The 21,266-nt window shown below is 37.7% G+C and overlaps 2 long non-coding RNA genes across 17 annotated transcripts in view; one reads left to right on the forward strand and one right to left on the reverse strand.

The window, feature by feature from the left end:
- Positions 1–21,266, reverse strand: part of LOC135300542 (uncharacterized) — a 197,586-nt gene that overhangs the window by 115,029 nt on the left and 61,291 nt on the right. For 11 of the 13 annotated variants that reach the window (XR_010362378.1, XR_010362362.1, XR_010362360.1 and 8 more), the window contains 3 exons: positions 15,165–15,322; positions 11,346–11,452; positions 10,612–10,689 (listed from right to left, as the gene is read on the reverse strand). This is a non-coding gene — a long non-coding RNA (uncharacterized LOC135300542). Of the gene's footprint in view, positions 1–3,571; positions 3,867–10,611; positions 10,690–11,345; positions 11,453–14,269; positions 14,469–15,164; positions 15,323–21,266 lie in introns of those variants that run through there. The other 2 variants (XR_010362367.1, XR_010362364.1) reach the window with 2 other exon arrangements.
- LOC135300567 (uncharacterized) lies at positions 2,936–20,720 on the forward strand. 4 transcript variants are annotated; one of them, XR_010362381.1, is made up of 5 exons: positions 2,936–2,969; positions 3,313–3,471; positions 4,795–4,968; positions 14,332–14,491; positions 20,504–20,720. It is a non-coding gene; the product is annotated as an uncharacterized LOC135300567 (long non-coding RNA). The 4 variants fall into 4 exon arrangements; XR_010362379.1 differs by lacking the exon at positions 3,313–3,471; XR_010362382.1 differs by lacking the exons at positions 2,936–2,969; positions 3,313–3,471 and adding an exon at positions 4,541–4,599.

A 21,266-nucleotide genomic window follows, 5' to 3' on the forward strand; every position in this document is an offset into this window, starting at 1 on the left:
ATTTACTATGTGGAATTATAGAAGAACTGTTCCAGCTCAGCACACAACATGCTCACTAGGGCTTTTGCTTCCTAAGTTTAATCTTTCTATGAACAGAGGAAGTGGAGCCCATGTTAAATGAGGTAGCAGACCTCTATGAAAAAAACACACTTCTTGAGCAGTTTCTAAAGTTGAATTTGCAACACTATTAAAATAAATTCAAGTGTATAACTGTACAAGTGATATTGCCCTTTTTATCTCTGAGTCATCTAAATGTTCAGGAAGACATTGAGAAATGTAAGAACTGGTCCAAAGCTCTTTGAACTGATACAACTGTGAAAATTTTTGAAAGAGAAGGTAGATATTTCACCTGTAGTAAATGCAAACAGTTTGTCTGGAATTTCAGCTTAAAAACAGATTTCCCACTTTGCTTTTACACTTGTTTGACTTCACAGAGTTTGGAATATATTTCACAACAATTTACAAGAGTTTGATAGTTGAACTCTTAAGAAAGAAGCACAGAAAATGGTGGCTCACAGGTGTAAAGCAATACAAGAGAACAAATCTATTTTTAGGCTGAGATGTAGGAAATTTTCCAATGCTAATTTTATTGTGGAATAGAGTCCTCAAATGATGGGGTAGGTGCCTATTAGCCTGAGATGGAAAGTTTTGTATATTGGGAGTACACTTCCACTGGCAAGGAAATGCATCATTTAATAGGTCTTTTCCATTTCTATGATACTATAACTTGGGGTTATTCCAATGTACAAAGTAAAAGGAAAAATATATTGAACTTCTGCATCCCTTTCATAAAGTACTTGACCTATCTTGGCACATGCAGGCATATATATTGAAGCTATTTTATTTTAAATATTTTACTATTTGGAAGAAGATTTGAGCATTCTCCAGAGTCTGGGAAAATATAATGAATGCAGAAATAATGGCAAGTGTTACCTCCTCCATTTAATGCGATTTATTTTCTAATCCAGGTTTGACAGTCTTGCTACCCTGCTTAGATTTCCTTGGAAAAGAAACAGCCAAGTAAGTTGCATTGCACATGAAGATATTGTAATCTTCCTCACATTCATCACATGTCACTTTCTTTCTCTGTATCCAATACTTTTACATAGCTATAAAGCAGAAAGTCAGATTTTCATTTATTACTTTGTTTTATGCTATACGTAAGGGGTAAGACAGAAACCTACAGTCACTTAGCTACTGCACTAAATTGAAAATGCACAGATGTTTGGCCCATTCAAAGCTTTCTATTTAATTGAAAGTCCAGTGTGTGGCCAAACTTTTTCAGACTCAATACTTTCATTAACATTTAGCAGAGACATATTTTACAGAAATAAACTCAAAGGGTTTACATGGTTACAGTGATTGTTTCTGAGTGATTTTTGGGCAACATAAATGTGGTCTCAGCCTTCCTGAAAAACAATAATTCAGGACAATTAATCTTTGTTCAGCTGCAAATGTATTGCAATCAGGTAACACAACATAAAAGTCCATTCCATGGGGTGTTTTTTCAACCTTCTAGATGCATAGGCACAAAATTTGACTGTTCAAGGAGGATCCCCTGCCTCCCAATGTTCTCTCTAATTGATGTAGTCTGCACAGTTGGGCTAACTCCAATATATTTTCCCAGACCACCAATCTTGTTAAATATAATTCAGCACTAAGAGGAAACAGCATGAAGGACTTCTTCCGCTCCAGGAAAAGCTTCAATCCTTGGACATCAATGTTCATTTCTATTTAGGATTATGCTTCTTTTTGATGAAAAGTTAGATTTTAGAATCCTTTTCAAAAGAACAAAATACTTAAATGTACATAGATAAATATTCTTATTCTCCTTCACATTAGAATGTACAGTTTGTAACAACTGGATTCACACACACATCTGAAGATGTGGAAGGGTGGAAAAGAGTTTTTATGTATGGATATCCAAGCAATGAAGATTGATGAAAATTTCTCGGGGAAAAAAAAAAAATTGAGGACAAGAAGTAAATACCTAAAAAAGAAAGAAATGGTTTTGACTGTCTTGTGGTGTCAGAAGCATTTAATGTGTTGATAGCCAGCTGATTGCACAGCACAGGTAGGGGGACATGTTTTTAGTCCCATGGATCCCAAATCACATAACGCTGTAAAACACTGTAGTTGGATATTTCAGTAAGCTCAAGAAATAGTCCTTCTGTAGTTTAAGAGTGAATACTGTCTCAGGTCTGAAGATTAAGAGCCAAAATTAACAGTACATGGCAGAGTCCTGTTAGAGAAAGTGTTCTTATGGTGCATGAAATATAGCTGTCTGCTGTAGGGTAGTAATGAGGCTAAATGTTGTCTTTTTGACATTTCAGGATTTGAAACATGTGAACAATACCCTAAGGATATAATCTTTAATGTTCAAATTGTAGATAATTTCCTTTTTTGAAAGATATTTGAGCCTTCTGATTAGGCATTCGTGTTTGTTTGTGGAGAATCCATCCCACTGGTTAGACTATATTAGTTAAACAATGGCCTTAAAAGTATACATAAAATAAAACAAAACAAAAACTTCAAACTCCTCAACATCTTCTACTTCTTTACTTTTCCTTTTTTTTTTTCTATTGGCATCTACAGAGAAATATTACTTCATTTTCTCATTGTTTTGAGTCTACCTGGTCCCAGAAGGAATGTTGGTCCTTTTCTCTTCTTTGGAACTTCTAAGGTCAAAGATCTGTTTTGTTTATCTGACATGACAGTCATAACCTCAGAGACAGCATGGCATAAACAGCATCACCTCTCAATTTCTTTGCTATTTCAGCATCACTTTGAGGAACTATGGAAAACATGGGACTGTGAACACACACAGACCAAGGAACTTTCTGAACTTTATATCATTTATCAACTCATCTGTGAGGTCACAAGACACAGACAGGTTGCATGATTTTTCTTGTTGACTATTCTGACAGCCAAAGAGGTCAGTTGCCAGCACACAAAGCTATGCAAGCAAGGTACCTCTGCATATGTCTGTATATGTCTGTATATGTTATGTATATGTCTTAGTGTTTTCCTTTCTCTCAGGAGAAAGTACACAGAGAGATAGGACATATTCTCCACCAGTAGCAGGACAGTTTCTCTTGAAGATAAACATGATTGTTCTTGTCTGACTTGCATGGGAACAATGCCAGACACTTTGGGCACCATGATGGGACACTTGATGTCTGTGGCAGGGGCAGTGCCCAAAGATCTTAATAAATTGCATCCTGAGCAATCATTGCCCTATGACTTCCCACTCCTTTTTGATATCAAAACCATCTGCCAAAAAGGCTCCCTTTTGCCCATTTTTCTTCCTAGTGTCTGAACTTTTGTCCTTCTTCACATCATGGACAGATGGAGTGGACACAAGAGGGAGATAAGCAATTCCAAGTAGATATGGCAGCATTTTTGGACCAATACTGTGAGCATGAGACCATAGCAGTCTGCAGTTAACACCTTGAGAAGAACATACAGCAGGTACTAGGCACATAAAATACATTAATTGCATCCTTTAGATGCATCAGCAAAACCCTGCTCTTCCTCCCCATAGAGAACAAGGAACTACAGACATCTAAGCTGTGTTGGAAAAAGTTAAAGCCTTTGGCTGTTTGTTTACTTTTAAACATCCTAAGAAGCTAGAATATTTTTTACTCTTTTATCCAACATGGGCAGCTGGGATTTCTTTCACTAAGAGAAGGAATTGCTTTGGAAGAATTGGAATGTTGTCCGTAGAGGAATCATCAGATTTGAAGTTTTGTTCTTTCAATATTGATCACTCCTGCTCTAGTCCACAAAGGTGCTAAACAGCATTGTTGATTGCATCATTCAATTCTTCATCATCTTATCTCTTCTCTCTGCACTCCATTCTCACACTAAATTGAACAAGAGAGGAAAACTAAGCTAAGAAAATGCTCTAGAAAAATATTCAGGATATATTTTTGGCGAAGAAACCATATTGTATGCTCCACATTGCTGATTATTAACTAATGGGCCTAGCTTGGATTTAAGCAGGAGAATGGACTAGGTGACCCTCTGAGGTCCCTTCCAATCTACATTAGTCTACTGTTCCATGTGATACAAAGCCCCCTGTATTTCATATTTCACAGAAGTATGGTGGGCCTGTGTTTCTTCTGGGGATGTCAGTCTGTGAAATAATTCAGCAAGGGACATGAAAGATTACAAGAGGTAGCAGGTCCAAAACCCTTTGCAACACCTTCTGGCTTTTTCCACCCCCAAGGCCCCTGGACCCCTGGAGAAAAAGGGATGTGGAGAGATATAGTTAAAGGCACAGCAGTTGATAGAGGCCCTAAAAGATGTCAGAGGTGTTGCAAGAGCATAGATTTGGATAGCTTTGGTATCCATATTGTGTGGCAATTCATTCATGTGTTTGGGCAAAATCTGCTACACTTTGGCCCTGTCACATGACCTTTTTTCAAGAGAGGGGCTGGCTGACCTGCAGCTGTGGCTTCCACAGCTCCTTATGTCCTAAGGGGAGATGACAGCCAAGGAAAACCCACCTGGTTGAGGCTGTCAGTTGAGGGAATACTGTTAACAGATCAGGGCCAACCTCCATGCTGAGACTCTCAACAGAAGAGGAAGCAAAAGGTACACACAGTTCATGTGCTTTTGGCTTTTCTTGGCCTAACTTGATCCCTGAAGTCTGCAGGAAAGCAGAGCTGGGGAGGCAAACTCCTCCAAAAGTAAATGCCGCCTGGGGACTTGGCTGGGAGTTAGACAGACCTGCTGCAGAGCCAAAGTGCAAATCTAAAATTTTGAAATAAAGTTTGGAATTTTCCTCAGAAAAGCTTGGCCACCAGGAGGTCTGGCTGTAATGCCAATTCCAGAAGAGGCAGGAAAAACTGGACTGAACTTCAACAAGCAAGATATTCCCTGATTGCCAGTGATTGACAAGCCTGGCTTCAGTCCTACTCCTTGAACACACTACTACTAAAAAATACAGGAGTTCAGTGGGTGGTAAGTCTGCTTTTCACTCAGGAACCCCTTAGGAGTCAGTTAGGAGCAGCACATGGGTCTCAGTAGCAGCAGAGGCTTATATAGTTGAGAAAACAAAGTTGAAAACAAACAGCTGCATAATGTATTGCAGTAAGGCTTTCACAGCAGAGATAGTGGGTCATAAACAAGTCCCCCAGTAACTGGATATTATCCAACAAGGCACAAGGCCTAAAAAGAACTATTTGTTTTTTTACTCTTCATGAGATGAAATGCACACTGCAGGAAAATCCCGTGCAAATCAACATAGCGTCATGGAAACCACGAGACCATCAATAAAAGTAATAAATGGAAAGGGTTATAATAATATATACTTAGCACTTTACATTTCAAAGTGCTGACAGGACATTAATCCTCAAAATACCCTTGTGAGGGCAAAAGCAGCTTTAACATTTTGAGGTGGGCTTGTGAAATGATTTTTGATCTCAAATTGATCTGACCTGACTTCTGTTCACTGGGATCATACTACTCAAAACTAAATTTGAGTACAGTATTTTTACACTAGATAACATGATGCTTCATTGTTTCTCCTGCTTTGAATATGAGAAACAGAGCCCAGTCAGTGTTTTCTAGAAACATGTTAATGCCAGCAGTGTAAAACTGCTTTCTAAGCTCAGTTCTTCCTCTCAGCTTGGGTCTAGTGTTTACTATCAATGGAAAATTTTATTACATTCTGTTACTCAGTTAACCTTTTTCTCCATTTAAATAACTGTGCAAAACATTGTTGCCAGAATTTCATATACCAAAACATGCAGATTAGCCATTTCCAATGAACTGAGAGAACTGCCTCCAAGCAGCCAGAAAGGAAAACAAGAGAGCATAAGTTGTATTTCATAACTTCAAAGGACTGCTTTTATCTTCCACAGATTATTTGTTCAACTGCAGTTTTGAATTAGCTCTGCCTCTCCTTAAGCTCAGGTCAGGGACAGGGGATGGGGAGTGCAGTCAGTTGTTCAGTTTGTTGCACATTTTTCCTCCTATTTCCAGTTGTTTTCATTGGGGCATTGATAATTCTACTATCTCTATTACTGTTCATGATCTCAGTAAGTCAAAATGTCATAAATGCTGTAAACTCCTGTGTAGCTGTGCAAGATGGGTTTCATTAAAATCATATGAAATTAAGTAGATGTCTATAAATAAAGGATCTGTGTCAAAAGCAAAAAAGCTGGGAAAAAGAAATGACAAGAGGAAAAAAAGTCCAAACTTAAGTCTTCAAAAGAAATTATAGAAATGATTGATCAAAACCAAAACTAGGATAGGTGAGTTGGTGTCTGCAAAAAGATGAATGAGGACGAAAGAGCAGAAATTTAGAGATTACATAGACAATGTACTTCCTAAAATATATGGAATAACCAGCAGTCCAGTGCATATGATATTTGGCCCAGCTGTACGGTACTTTATGTTCTGCCCATATAACCTCAAAACTGAATGAGGAACTGCTTGAGAAGCAGGTTTTTATAGATATTGGGAATGATATCATGCACTGTTCAAAACTCTACTGTGTAAAATAACAGAGCACGAATGCTCACAATCAGTAATAGGCAACAAAAAAGATTTTAAAAAAGTCAACATCCATGGCAGCACCACATGAGATTTCCTGATAAAGGCAGACTTGCTACTGAAGCTCTTTTTCAACATTTATTGGAATGTTCTTCTGGGAAAATAAGTCTGAACTAAGCAATGCTTTTCTTTAGAATCACAGACATACATTGCATAAAACTGACATTGACAAACCATGAGAAGGATGCATTAAAAATATATTGGTAGCAAGAATTGTGGAATGAATATGTGCTGTTGAACTGTGGCACAGTGGATTGTGTAGGCTTATAGGAGGCACATGAATGGTCACCTAGGAAAGGGATGGAGATTGTAGTTAAGTTCTGCCCGATCTTGCTAAGCTGGAGATTCCTAAAACCATCTGTAACATTCTGCAGAAGATTTCTAGCATACATCTGGGTTGGGTCCCTCTATACTGCTTGATTAAAGAGATAAAATCAGAGCTGAGAATTTACTACAAAATACACAAAATATTTTTAAGTCCTCAAAATGACTGAATCACCTCTTAATTAGTAGTGATAGTAAGAGGTTAAAGGTTGTCCTGGTTTAGGACAAATTTGGGGATACAAGCATCATAACGTCACCCTAGGACAAAAATATTTGAAATGACCAACCACTTCACATCAGGTATTGGGAAATCACCTCAGTGAGCACAATCCAGCAAGCTAAATGTCCTGACCATGGCCCAAAATTTCCTTTCTATCATCATTAGATGAAAAGAAATTACAATTCTGTCTGTACACAGATTGTAGTAAAAGATTTCAGTGACCCAAGCAGATCTCAGATAATAACTACAGCTCTAATTTATTCAAACTATGAGTTCAGAAGTTTAAGCTGATACAGACAGTGTGTTTTGCCATTGTAAGCTCTCTTTTCTGCTTATCTTTATATTTTATGCTATGCTTATTACAGTGGTATTCCTCCTAGGCTACTCTTCCCACAAAACAGTCTTGCCAAACTCCTAATGATCCATCCTGTGTCTGATGATGTAAAAATCCTCATTCAAGACATGATAAGCACTAATACAATTAGCTGGACCACCTGCCCCATTCGACCTACTTGCCTAATGCTACAGGAGACATCACCACATCAACAACAATTAACAAATCTGGATCAAGACCCAGACTAATAAGATGCCCTTCCACAAACTTCCAATTATGCTTACTTTTGGCTACTGAATAAGACAAACTTCCTTCTTTCACACTATTAGTTTCTCCCAGAAAGCATTTAAAACTAGAATATATAAAAGCTTCCCTTAAAGCAATCCCAGAAAAATGAAGTTTAAAAAAAACACATCAAAACACATAAATTACAGAAAATCATATGCTCTTCAACCAGACTGACATAGGGGAAATGCAGACATTCCTTTGCAAAAAAGCACTCCTATTTTGTGGTAAAACTGAATATATAACTCATGTTCTCTACTATGTAAACCTTAATTACTATACATAATGCCTATGCATATTTGAGGTTTTACATTATCTGGGGGATAGAAAAATGTAACCAACAAAAACCAGACACTCCTTGCTTCAAGATGGAAGTACCTATTACTGCTTTAAGAGGGAACAATTAAAGATCTCCTTCCTTGAAACTGTTCCCACCAAAAAAAAAAAAAATTAGCACAGCTACACCAACTTGTTCGCAAAAAAAGTGGAATTGAACAGAATAATATAGGCATGTATAGGGTCTCCTACTTATCACTTATGGTAAAAATACAGTTATTACTGTACTTTGTACTCTTACCCAGTTATTGCTAGTATCAGTGAAAAGACTTCTACTGCTTTAAGGTATATAAATCTGAATAAGGAAAATATTTTAAAGTACAGAGCTTTAAGAATTTGCATACTTTCACTGATTTTAGTGAGAATCTATGACAAGCATTAGGGTTCCACATAAGAATCCTGCTAACCAGGAGCCATAGTGAATTACTCTTTAACAAAAGAATGTAAATAATACTCATATTAGGCTGAGTAGTAAAATTCTGTGGCTATTCCATTGTGGGCTAGCTAATGCAAGCCTACTTACTGTATTTTCAATACTTTCTGGAGAATCTATGTGTGTAATGCTATTTAGATTTATGCAAGAAGTACTTAAGAGGGTTATAATTATATTATTTAACATAGCACTGTGAATACTGCATCCACAGACATGTTATCTTTATGTCTCTGTTACCATGGCACTGAAGTTATGGAGCAAATTAAAAAGCTCTTGTGACAAACCTTTAGGAAAAACTTACCTCAAGTGCAATATTTACTCTTAACACTTTAGAAAAAAGTATGAGCAGAGTATTTAGCACTGGTGAATCTGAAAATTTTGTTCAGCAACCAGATCCAAGGGTTTTTATCATTAAAAGATAGTGGGAAACCATACTTTCATGCATAAACTTTCTTTCATTTCCTAATCATAGGAGAGAACTACATGAAATGTATATTTAAATTGTCTAATTTTTGCAAAATCTTCTTATATTAATAGTTGCTAAAGTGTAGTAATTGAAAAATTTTTGTATATGGTGCTACTTTTTGTATACACAGTATAAATCCCTGGAAGATTAATTCCAAATTCATTCACCGGGAAACTTTAATTGTTGCATCTTGATTTCTTGTTTCCACTCAATTAAAATTGCTCTCTTAATATCAAATTAGGACCATTTCTCTAATAATCACTAGAACATGACTGCACTCACATGGAGGCCAAGGAAATTGGTCTGCAGAAGGGAGGAAAACTATGCCCAGTATTGGATCGCATGGTTTTCCCTTTGGACCCAATATCTTGGTTCCAAAGATATAAATGGAAGAAAAGTCTGATTTTCATAAAATCATAGAATGACAAAATTATTTGAATTATAGAATTGTTTGGGTTGGATGGGACATTAAAAATCATCTAGTTCCAAACTCCCTGTAATAGGTGGGGATATCTTTCCTTGACCATGTTGCTCAAAGCCTCATCCAAATTGGCCTTCAACACTTCCAAGATGGGTCATCCACAACTTCTCTGGGCAACCTCTTCCAGTTTCTTGCTAACCACACAATGAAAAAAAATTCTTCCTTATGTACAGACTAAATCTACCCTCTTTACCCTCTTTCAGTTTAAAACCATTGTCCTGTCACTACAGGCCTTAGTAAAAAATTTCTTAAAAGCCCCCTGTAAATACTGAAAATACCCTAGTAAGGCCTCCCCAGAGCTTTCTCTTCTCCAGGCTGAACAATCCCAGCTCTCTCAGCCTGTCTCAGCTTGTCCTCTCAGGAGGAGAGGTCCCTTGGATCATCTTCATGGCCTCCTCTGGACTCTCTCTAAAAGGTCCAGATCTTTCTTTTGCTGGATACCCTAGACTTGGATGCAACACTCCAAGTGGAGTCTTGGGAGAGCAAACGTTTTCCCAAACACCAGCATGCAGACATTGTACCTATGAGTCTGACAAAGACATCATTCACTGTGCAACCATTAGCCAGATCTCCCCCCAAAAAAGTACTTTTTTAATCTTAGTTGTTAAGTGGTGAGTGCTCCATTTCCCTCAAGTGAGCTGAATTTCCCATAATTTATGCTAAATAAAGTGTACTACAATTCATGATGGATTGCTTCATAAGAAGAGGGGAAATGCAGGAGGGATGTGCTCACCCCTCTGACCAGTTCACATCTGATGAGACAACCTGACAACCTTCACTTACCAATATCAACAATGCTATAGCTTAGCAATATTTGTTTCCGAATGTCTATCCTGAATGCAATCACCAGGCAAGCTGTGCCAAGAGATTTTACTCATTTATAAATATGAATGACTGAAAGGAAAATGTCAACAATAACAAAAAATTCCATTTCTACAAACTGGGATACTTTTGCAGATGACGTAAATCTTTTGTTCTACAGTGGATAGCAATTATATAAAAAAAAAGTATTACATCTGCCAACTGATTTTTGGTAGTAATACTGAAAATTGACAGAAGTTGTAATAACAGATTTGCCAGTTGGCACAATAAAGTAGGGAAACCCCTCCAACAGGCCGCACGTGATAGAACTCCTCCCTCCCAAAAACACAGAAGCTGCAGCACTTACGTGGGTCTTTCTGCTTTTATCTTCTTTTCATTGAGGCAGCATCCACAGCTTATATTCAGCCTGCTCTTGTTAATAGTGCTACAAATGCAGAAGAAATATGTTTGTGTGAGTGGGCATCAAGAGGATTACTTGGAAGAGAGGACAAACTGAAAATAGCTTGTTTTCTGATTCATGTCTCATAACTTAATCTTAAACTCAGGGCAAAACACCCCTTCCATTCCCTATGTGCATCCTGTGAGATGGCTCCGACTATGATGCAGCATCACAGCCAGCCCTGAGAAACTCATAAGAAATACTTGGAGCTACATCAGCAGAGAAAAGGGTGGCATGGGTCTGCTTAATTTCAGAAAAAGTCAGTGTTGGAATTACAATGTGGTGACAGGACTTATCACAAGAATTTATTTCCATGCTATGGGCCTAATGAATTGGAAAATATTTGCCTGTGTTGTCTGGTTATGCTCTAAATTAAACTAACACCTTTTATTAAGAATGTCAATTTTATGAACTGAAATACATTACATGCTATTGCCTCATTGATAATGTAAATTTCCTTGTAGTTCTATGTATAATAACAACATTTTTTCTTGGCATACATGGGGCTGTAAGTCCTCCACATGTCAAACTCTTGTGTCTATTACCTAGACTGTTTCTATGTAACTCAACAACTATATTGTGTAATGCTAGCTGGATTATAGTGCTAAAATGTTACACTAAAACAGAGATTGCATTCTTACCTGTTTACAGTGCCTTAAAAAAGAAAGAGCCTTTTGCTATTATTTTAAGTTCCAGCTGATCAGGTAGGGACTTGTTCCAGTTTTCAAGAAGAGCAAGAAGAATGACCCTGGAAATTAAAAGGCCTGTTGGTGTCTCTGCAGTCATCAGAAAAGTATGGAGAAGATTATTCTGAGAGGGAAAATACATAAAGGACAATAAAGTCATTGCTCACAGCCAGCATGGCTCCATGAGGGGAAAATCCTACTTGATAAACTTAATTTCCTTTTATGACAAGATAACCCACCTACCTGATCAAGGGAAGCCAGCTGATGTAATCTATTTGGATTTCAGTAAAACTTTCCATATTGTCTCTCACAGGATCCTTCTGGACAAAATTTCCAGCCCACAGCGGGATAAACACATCATGGGATGTGAGAGTGACTTGGTTGGGCACAAAGGGTTACAGTGAATGGGGTGACATCAGACTGGAGACCTCTTACTAGTGGGGTTCTGTAGGGCTCCATCCTTGGCCCTGTCATCAACACCTTCATAAGTGACTTGAATGCAGCACTAAGACACACTAAACAAGTTTTTCAATTACAACAAATTGGGAGAAATCATTGAGTCCCTCAAAGGTGTGGATGCTCTTCAGAGAGACCTGGACAAATTAGAGGGCTGGGCAACCACCAACTGCATGAACAAAGACAAATGCCATATTCTGCACCTGGAATAGGGCAATACTGGGCAACAAGACACTGGAGAGCAGCACCATGGAAAGGGACCTGAGGGTCCTGGTCAATGGAAAGTGGAATGTGAGTCAGCAATGCCCTGACAGCCAGGAGGGCCAAGCGTATCATGGGTACATCAGGCAAAGCATCACCAGCTGGGCAAGAGAGGGGATTGTCCCACTCTGCTCTGTACTGGGGCCACCTCACATCAAGTGCTGGGAGCAGTTTTGGGTGCCACAATATAAGAAAGATATTGAGCTGTTAGAGAGTGTTGAAAGGAGGGATATGAAGTTGTGAAGGGCCTTGAGTGGAAGCCGTATGAGGAGAGTCTGAGTTCACTTTATTTCTTCAGCCTTTATTCTCTTCAGGAGAAGAGAATGAGGGGAGACCTCATTGGAGCTACAACTATCTCATGAGCGGCAGACACTGATTTCTACTCTACGGTGCTCAGTGATAGGACACCCAGGAAACATTATGAAACTCTGTCAAGGGAGGTTTATGCTGGATACTAGGAAAAGATTTTTCACCTGGAGAGTGTTTGGACACTGGAACAGGCTCCCCAGGGAAGCAGTCACAGCCCCAAGTCTGACATTTGGGGAAGTGTTTAGACAATACTCTGAGGCACACGGTGTGATTCTTCGGGTGTCCTGTGAAGGGTCAGAACTTGTACTTTGATGATCCTTGTGGGTTCCTTCCAACTCAGGATATTCTATGATTTTATTATTAATAAGCAATTTCATTCAAATAGGTCTTTCATTCTTAGGTGTCTTAGAGGAGAGAGGACTACTCAGGGATCTTCAAGGCTCTTTAATGGAGGATAACAAAACTTTGCCTGTGCATGGGCCCCTCTTCTTACTCCATGCCACTAAGAAGAAAGAAGCATGAACTGTGGAAAGCTGCCCCTAAAGGGCTTATTGCAGTATCTGATGGAGATCTTCTAAAGAGTAATGCTACCCTGCAATGTAAAGAAATGTTTTAGCCACTTCTTAGCTTGGAGAGAAAAAGGCAGCAAGAAGAGATTTAATTTATACTTCAGAGACTCACAGTTGTGTTCTTCTAATGAAGCGGTCTGACTCTGTTAGCTTTTCTTGTTACAAAATATGAACTGATAACAATGTTAACATGTTAACAATGTTATTATCAGTGGCTCAGGGATGGCATACATATTCTGTGCCTGAGATTTGCCTAGAGCTATATTAGTCTCAATAGTCAAGTAATAAAATCCAGCCAATTACATTCTAGAGTAGGCTAAAGGAAAAGTGAAACCAGCAGTATTACAAGTCATGAAAGATTTATTTTCTAAATTCCTATTTCCTTAAATTGATTCAATGGAAATTCTTGCAAGAATCAATTTACCTCAAGTGATAACAGGGTGAAATGTTGTTCTCACAGAGAACAAAACAATCCTGTAAATCTCCAAGTATCTGTGCTAATTTTGAAGAAGTTGCCAAAACCTCTGCAGCTTCCTGAACAAACTTACTGCTTATGGTATGCATGTCTAGTGCTCATGCAGCTTAACCTGGACATTCCACGGCACAGGAATGAAAAATCTCCAGTCACAAATACTCATGGCATTTTTCAGTGTTTGCTGCATACTGCAGGTATGACAGTAAGAAAAGCACACCATGCACAGAGGTCTCTCAAAATGGGAATTCTGTTCCCCTTGTGAACTGCCTTTCTCCTCCCCTGTGAATTGGTTAAATTGCTTTTTTGACCACTTTATATTTTTTGTTTCCTCTTCCCTCCTCTGCCCACAACAGTTCCTAAGATCATTTAAGAGTAAAAGTTTTCATTTTCCTCCACACACTATATGCAGATATGCAGACCCGCTTGTCTGTCACTTAATGGTGTTTAAATTGGTGATATTATACCAGAGTAAAGGTGGTGTGAAAGGGCAATTTGGCTCCATCTAGTCTTCATCTGTTCAAGCTCATACTAGCACACTGAGTTCCAAATAATTAGGAACTTCTCTCCAGCTGGTGTTTTGGTAGAAAAGGTGGTTGAGCAACCAGTCTGGATTTTCCAGATCTGAAAGAGTCTGAAGATGCCTTGAACATTACATACACTTTCCTAATATGTTTTCAGTGTCAGCTATAGCACAGCAGTGGGTGGAATGACAAGTAAGTATTCTTTGGGAATGAATTGTCACTGTCAGGGTTCAGAGGAGTTCAGAGCATTAAATTTATATTTATTTACTAGGGCTTTTTACTGTTTACCAGAATTTCTCTCCTGTCCAATCCATTCAACTGTACTCAGAGAAGAATTGTTTTGTTGCCAGAATTCTCTTGGACTAGATCTTCTACAAAGTTTGCACAATGATGAAGGAACAGAGGAACTTGAAATAATAGTTTGCACATTCAGGTTTCACTTCTGGTGCTGTTAGTGATCTGCTGTGCCACCTTTCAATGAGCGAGTCTGGAGACAGTGTGAAGCACAAGGTTAGTGGAGTGTGTGCATAATGTAACTTAGAGTTACTAATTAGACTTATTTCTTTTTAAGTTAAGTGATATAATTCTCTTTAATAGGTTGTGAAGCAACAAATGGCTGTCAAACATGCTCACCTTTCAACCTCTCCTTAATGGTATATTTTAAAAGTGAGAATGGAATATGAGGGCTTAAATCATTCAGTGGAAAACTTAGCATGCCATTACAGAGGCTTCTGGATATTATAACTCTATTTCCATTAGACTTCCTTCCAAAAATTCAGGTGGTTTCTGTTAATAGCTAGAGCATAGTGAAGATTTCTAACTTAATCACTTGAAAGACTATTTTAAAGAATGACATTAATAAGTATTACCAGCTTCCTGCTCAGACAAAAAAACCCTTATTTTTTTAATACAATGGACTCCAGAGTTGGATTTTTTTTCCCTGTCTTCTGCCTCCTCTTGTCTTCATTTCCTTGGGTTCCACACATATATATTAACAATTAGTTATGACTCAGACCAAGGTGGTTAACACCGTACTATTAATAAAACCTTTCTGGGGAATTATAAACTACTTCTGTATTCACAGGTAGCAATATTTATCCATGCATTATTCATCAGGAGATGATGAGCTGGATAGGGAAGATTGTATTAGTGTGGATAAATTAAGAACAGATGAATACCTCACCTTAAAAATCAAACTGCACATAGATTCCTTTTCCCTTTCGATTCTTTAAAGTGTTCTTTCCCTTTTCTCTCCTCACTTCTTTAGTTATTTATATAATTCTTGTCTTTCTCTCTCTGCATTTCCAAGCTTCATTCAATTATAGCATTATAGAAGGAAAACTGAAACAAGAAGTATTACCATTAAAATCACAGTAAGAACAGAATTGAAAACAGTGGATATTTTAATTGCTTGATTAAAACATCTCCCAAATTTGTTATTTGCACTACCGTCATTTATCTGGAGGGAAAACTGACTGTAGTTAATTGCATGCTATTCAGATATAAAGAAATATCAAGAAACTCTTTCCACAAATGTATTAGAATACTTCAGTGGAGCTAAACTAAATTATTGTTCATAAATGGGGCTCACATAGCCCTTGCACATCACATCCTTGAACATACTGAAAATAAAACTGCATATGAGTTCATATACAAGTACTGAAATGGCACTCCTTAGATGATAAAGAACCAGGAGTACCACAGACTGACAGAATGACTTCTTGTAAGTTCTGCAGCAATATGAATCAAGGCATAGCAAAGCATGTTGAGATTCACAGGCTGTGTTAGGAGATATTAGGCTTTAACTAACACTGTGCTTGTCATTCAGCTGAAACAATCTGTGTCCTGGTGCTAAACATGACCTTAATTTTGCTTAAATAACAAAAGGCAGGTAAAGCTTGAATGCCATGCTGATCTGAATGCAGAAAACATGACAAAAAAACCATACAACTTCTCTATTTAAACATGGCCTTAATTGCAAAGCTGTTACAATCCCCAGTAACACTGGACAGACCTGCTCCTCTTCTCTGAATTCAGTCTTTCTTATTTCAGCACAGGCCAGATGTAACAAGAAGGAAAAGCAAAGTTTGTACTGCTGCTGTGCGTGATGAATTTGCATAATGTTACAGTATGCTAGACAAAATTATCCATTATTCATTGCAAAGAAATTATCCAGTCATTCAATATATGCCAACAGTCAGAGCAAAAATATCAGTATCAAAATTTCCTTAATCCAAATCACTATTAACTTCATTATGTTCTGTCACATCTTGAAGACACTGCATTTAATTTAATGAGCTGTTTCTATCCCCCAAATAAAGAATTTTAGCAGCAGCATAACTGTAGGACAACACAGAAGACCCTAAGGTGGTTTCTGCAAGCTCTTACAACCACTACATATTACAATACCATTCACTTGCTGCAATTCATTGAGCATCTGTTTATGATATGAGAGCTTTAAAAGGATTTATGCTTGGGTTCATGTATATGACAAGATTGTATTGCTTAATATTTAAATGGGGAAAATTGCTTTAACAAGAATGGAGGTGCAATATCTTGTCCTTCACCTACTTATTTGTTCCCTGGTTTTCTAAACATAATGGCTACACAAATTTGCTAGCCTGGTTTGCTAAGAAACCACAACAGATTGGCCTTTCTTCAGATCTGCATCTGCTGTCAGTGCTTTCCACTGATGTTACACTCTTAATTTTTCTCCAGGTTTTTAGGCTTTCTCTCAGTTTCCTCATAAATTGTTTAGTTTACCTGAAGCTAAGAAGTAGTCCATATATTTAATCACTGCTGCTGAGCTTTCAAAGTAAGACATGGAGAAAATCCCAAATGAGTGCCACGAAGGTATTGTTTAGAGAGTGATTACGCAGTATCTGGTAGGCTTGTTACTCTTAATGGAAGTCCCCTGGTAATAGTGACACTTTACTCAAGTGACAGTAGGAAATTAAAATCCTGTCTTTCCAAGGACATGCACAGAACACTCCTCATCATGGGTGTCAGATGCAGTTTTAGTCTCTGACGTACACTGAACAGAATTTAGCAACTGATAGGAAGAAGCCAATCTCCACAGACAGAAGGGTATATGCTCAAATCACACCAATTCATTCTGATAACATTGAAAACACAGGATAGTCAAAGAAGTGTGATCCAGTGACATGCAAGCTATAAAAAGGGTCTCTCAGTCCAATGGAATGGAAACCAAGTAGCAGAGGTAGCTTACTACCTACCACAAGTCATTTGAAGATGCACTTAAGGAGCCCTATATTTATCTGATTTATAGAGGATTTAGTGAGGCAAGTGTTGGCTAAAAAGTAGTATGGGATGAGATTCAGGTGCTTAAGTACAGCCATCTAGTGCCATTTTAGATACACCCTTCTGTCTGAGACATTTGCAAATACTTAGAGGAGACATCTGAACAGACACTAAGTACCTATACTAAAACACCCAGAAACTTATCTCAAAATGTGTAAAATACAGAGTAATTGGAGGAAGTAAGAAATGAGACAAACATTTTAAGATGAATAAACAGGTAGATGTTTAGTTAAGGAGCCCACTCTTGCTTTACTGGCTGAGGGCATTATAGGGCCTGACAGATTACGGGATTTCTGCTTAGCAGATTACTAGCTTGAAATCTTTATAATTACATAATGGGTACAAAAAATGGGAACTCACTCTATGCTAAAACTCAAATCATCCTTCAGGTTCATGAGCAAGCACTTAGGCTCATAATAATTCCATTGCTGTCATAAATGAATAGGTCAGCTAATGACATAAAAAGTCTATTGATCATCATCAGACTCACCAAAACCTCATTTCCAGATGTCAGAGCATCTAATTAAAAAAACAAATTAATATGTGTCATTGCCAGCATTATCTATTTCTGTTCAAACTTAACAACTAGAGACAGCTAATTCTTATTTTAATGTGAACAGAGGAAATGCAGGAGAGGCATGAGAAGGATTCACATGGCTATATGTAATAATACCTTGCAGGAATAATAACTATGATGAAAGCTAGAATTATGACCCCTAGGGATTTTGGAATACAACTTTGGAGCCTGATAAGGAGTGAGTGTGGAACAGAGTAGCTGGAACATTTCCCAAGGTAACTGGCATCATGCTGTGGCATAGATGAGGAGGATGGACATTTAATGAAAGCAATTAAAAAGCATTGCATTCAAATGTGCGACTATTATGCCCACACTGCAGGAGACAGCAGGAGGCAGTGAATCATCCAACATTTAAATCAACACCCCCTTAAAACAAAATGTATTCAGCTCAATGTGGGTATCTCCAACAGGCTCCAAAAGTTCCAATGCGTGGCATGGGTTACTCACATCTTGCTCTGCCCATGATGCAGCCACCATTTAGTAAGCAACTTGATTCAGAGGCATAGAGAGTTTCTGATGAATCATAAAATTCTCAGTGTCTGATTTAAGGGGTTTTTGTCACCACTGTAGATTTTCTAGTATTAATTTTATGTAGAAAAGGGCTTTCAGGGACAAAATTATGATAGGATTGAGGGGTGATGGGGAGGAAAAACAGAGAAAGGAGAAACAAATTCAAGGGTCCTGGAAACAGACAGTGAAAGTGCTGTGTCAGCAGCATGTATGTTTTCTACATTTTGGCATTTGTTTTTTAAAATAAATGAGTATTGAGGAGATGTTAATCAAGTCGTTAATAACCTGGAAGAATAAATGTGTCAACAAAACTCCTTTTTAAATAATGTTCTATTAAAGCACTTTGAAGGATTTCTATGGAAACAGTAGGCTGTTACAATGGGAAATACCCAGCATAGCTGAAAATATCAATCTTCCTTTCAGCAGTGGACTGGCCATAAAAAGAGATTCAGTGGAAAATTGCTATCACCTGGAAGCAAAGCCTCAAGTAAGGGTAGTATAGCCATGCAGGAACATTTAAAATACAATCCAAAGAAAGTGATTGCCTTGCTGAGTAGCAATAGCACCATACTAACAATAAAATATTTAATTACACTATCTTTTATTTTGGAAGAATGTATTCGGATGTATCAGGATATAGCATCTATCTGGATAGACAGAGAATAGCAATATAAGAATAGTTCTTGCTGCTAATATTTTTTGCAGTTGTAGGTAACCTCTAGTGAGAGAAAAAGAGGGATAGCTCACAGATTGCCCATTTTATAGGTTTGTCATATAACTGATGATACTCCACATCACTCATGATCAGCAATACTGCCTCTGCCTTATCTACTGCCCACTTATGCCTTCTCTTTGGTTGTACCACTTTCAATGCCTTCTACATGCCTTTCCCAGTGCCCAGGGGAAGTACTAATATATATTTTAAAAGGAAACCCTAAAACCACACTGTATTCTTTAATATAGTGTAAACCAAGAAAGAACTGCTCTTCCCACACACACGGATCCTATGACTGAAATAGTTCTTCCGAAAGCATAAAATATTAAATCTAAGACTGTTAATCTCACCAAAATCTTTAAGTCTCTAAATCATATGAAAAAGGAAATTATCCTATGAGAAGAGCATATTGGTCCTTATTACTGACATGCACTCCAGTAACTTGGAAAAAAGCAGGTTCCAAAATGCTTACAAAAATGAAGATTTTCTTCTCTACAATTTGCAAAAGGATGCAAGGAAGCACAGAGACATCACGAGCATAATTTTTATGACTGCTTCTTAAATTCTGCCTCTGAAATTCTGGGTGGCTACCTCTTGCTGCTTTTACACTGAAACTGGGGCCGAAGGATTCTCTTGGGAGCAAGCTGCAGTTTGGATAAATGAAACACCGACTCACTAGTAATATATGGAATAGAAGATACTGGTCTTGGCTACCATAATGCTGCTGTGTTAGATTGGTATCACTGCCTCCTTTACTCATCAAACACACGAATTACTGTCAAATGCTAATAGAAATTCATTGTTTTTTCCCCATGTTTCTTATTTCCCAAGAACAAAATGCATTTCACATATGGATGATGAAATCTGAAGGGCAATGACATAACTTGAATGAAACGTTGTCTGTTGCTCCTGAATGTTATTTGTTGACAAGTCCATTTATTTAAGTGTGCCAAAGTAATAACAAGTTGGAATCTAAGATAAGCATTCCAGAACACATTATTGAGGAATGCTGCGGGCAGCATTGTGTTTCATGCCCTGTGTTGCCTGTTCTATCAGTAATGAGCTCATGACTAAATATGTTTTTGGGCATTTGCCAAACTAATGTGATTGTGAAAGACTGAGGACTGCAGGAATGATGGCCTGATACTACAGAGCCCAGAAATGCAGAAGGTCTTTGCTAGACCAGTAGAGGATTTCTCAGTAATCATCTGTAAATTATGCAATTACAGCCGATTAGCGTCAAACTCAAGCGGACACAGGGATTGAATCAACACCATACAATCACACTGCACAAAATAAAATACCACTCCACTACATTAAAATAGGACTTCAGCAATCAGGATGACATATCTGCTCCAAAAGTAACTATTTATGCATTATACTTTTTTTTTTCTTGCAGTCTCATCTTTCAATCCCCTAATATGAAGATTAAAAAAACCCCTTGGAATTCATCCCTTACTTTGGAAAAAGTTCCAATGCTCAGATGCTTATGAGGACACAGAATATACTAATCCTATAGCATCCAGCAAAAGAAAACCTCACAAGTACAAGCTCTTTGTGAAATTTTTGGGAAGTCTTCCTCCAGCTGCAATTGGGACCATTGGTTTAATTTTCAAAACAGTTAGTGTCTTATGCTTGATTTGAAAAGGATGGAAAATTCCTAAGGGACAATACCTTCCAAACACCCTGCTTCTTTGAGAATGCTTTGTAATGTGTATCCCAAGTATGACCCATCTTTACATAACTAGTATCTTTTTAAAGCTTAGGCTCTTTTCTGGTTGCAAATTAGAACACTGAGATTCTTCTGAGATCCTAACATTAGTACAATAAGACAGTAAATAAAAAGTCACTTGCAGGCAGGAAATTTCTTTTCTAACAAGTTAAGTAACTTTTACCATGGCTAAATTAGAAAATACAGCAAATATGCAGTTTGAGGTATTAAAAAATAATTCACTGCATAAAATACTCCATAACATACAAGTATAGAAAATCATAAAGACTTCTGCTAAAAAGGAAACAAGCAAAAATTCACCATTTTTTCATTACAAGAAATGATAGAAGGTTATGAAAAGTTCAGATGGAGAAACAAATTTCTGCAGCAAATTGTACACCAGACGTTTGACTTTTTACACATTACTTCATCATTCCAGCCATTCACCAGG

The sequence above is a fragment of the Passer domesticus genome, chromosome 1, assembly GCF_036417665.1.
Source record: "Passer domesticus isolate bPasDom1 chromosome 1, bPasDom1.hap1, whole genome shotgun sequence".
Taxonomy (NCBI): Eukaryota; Metazoa; Chordata; class Aves; order Passeriformes; family Passeridae; genus Passer; species Passer domesticus.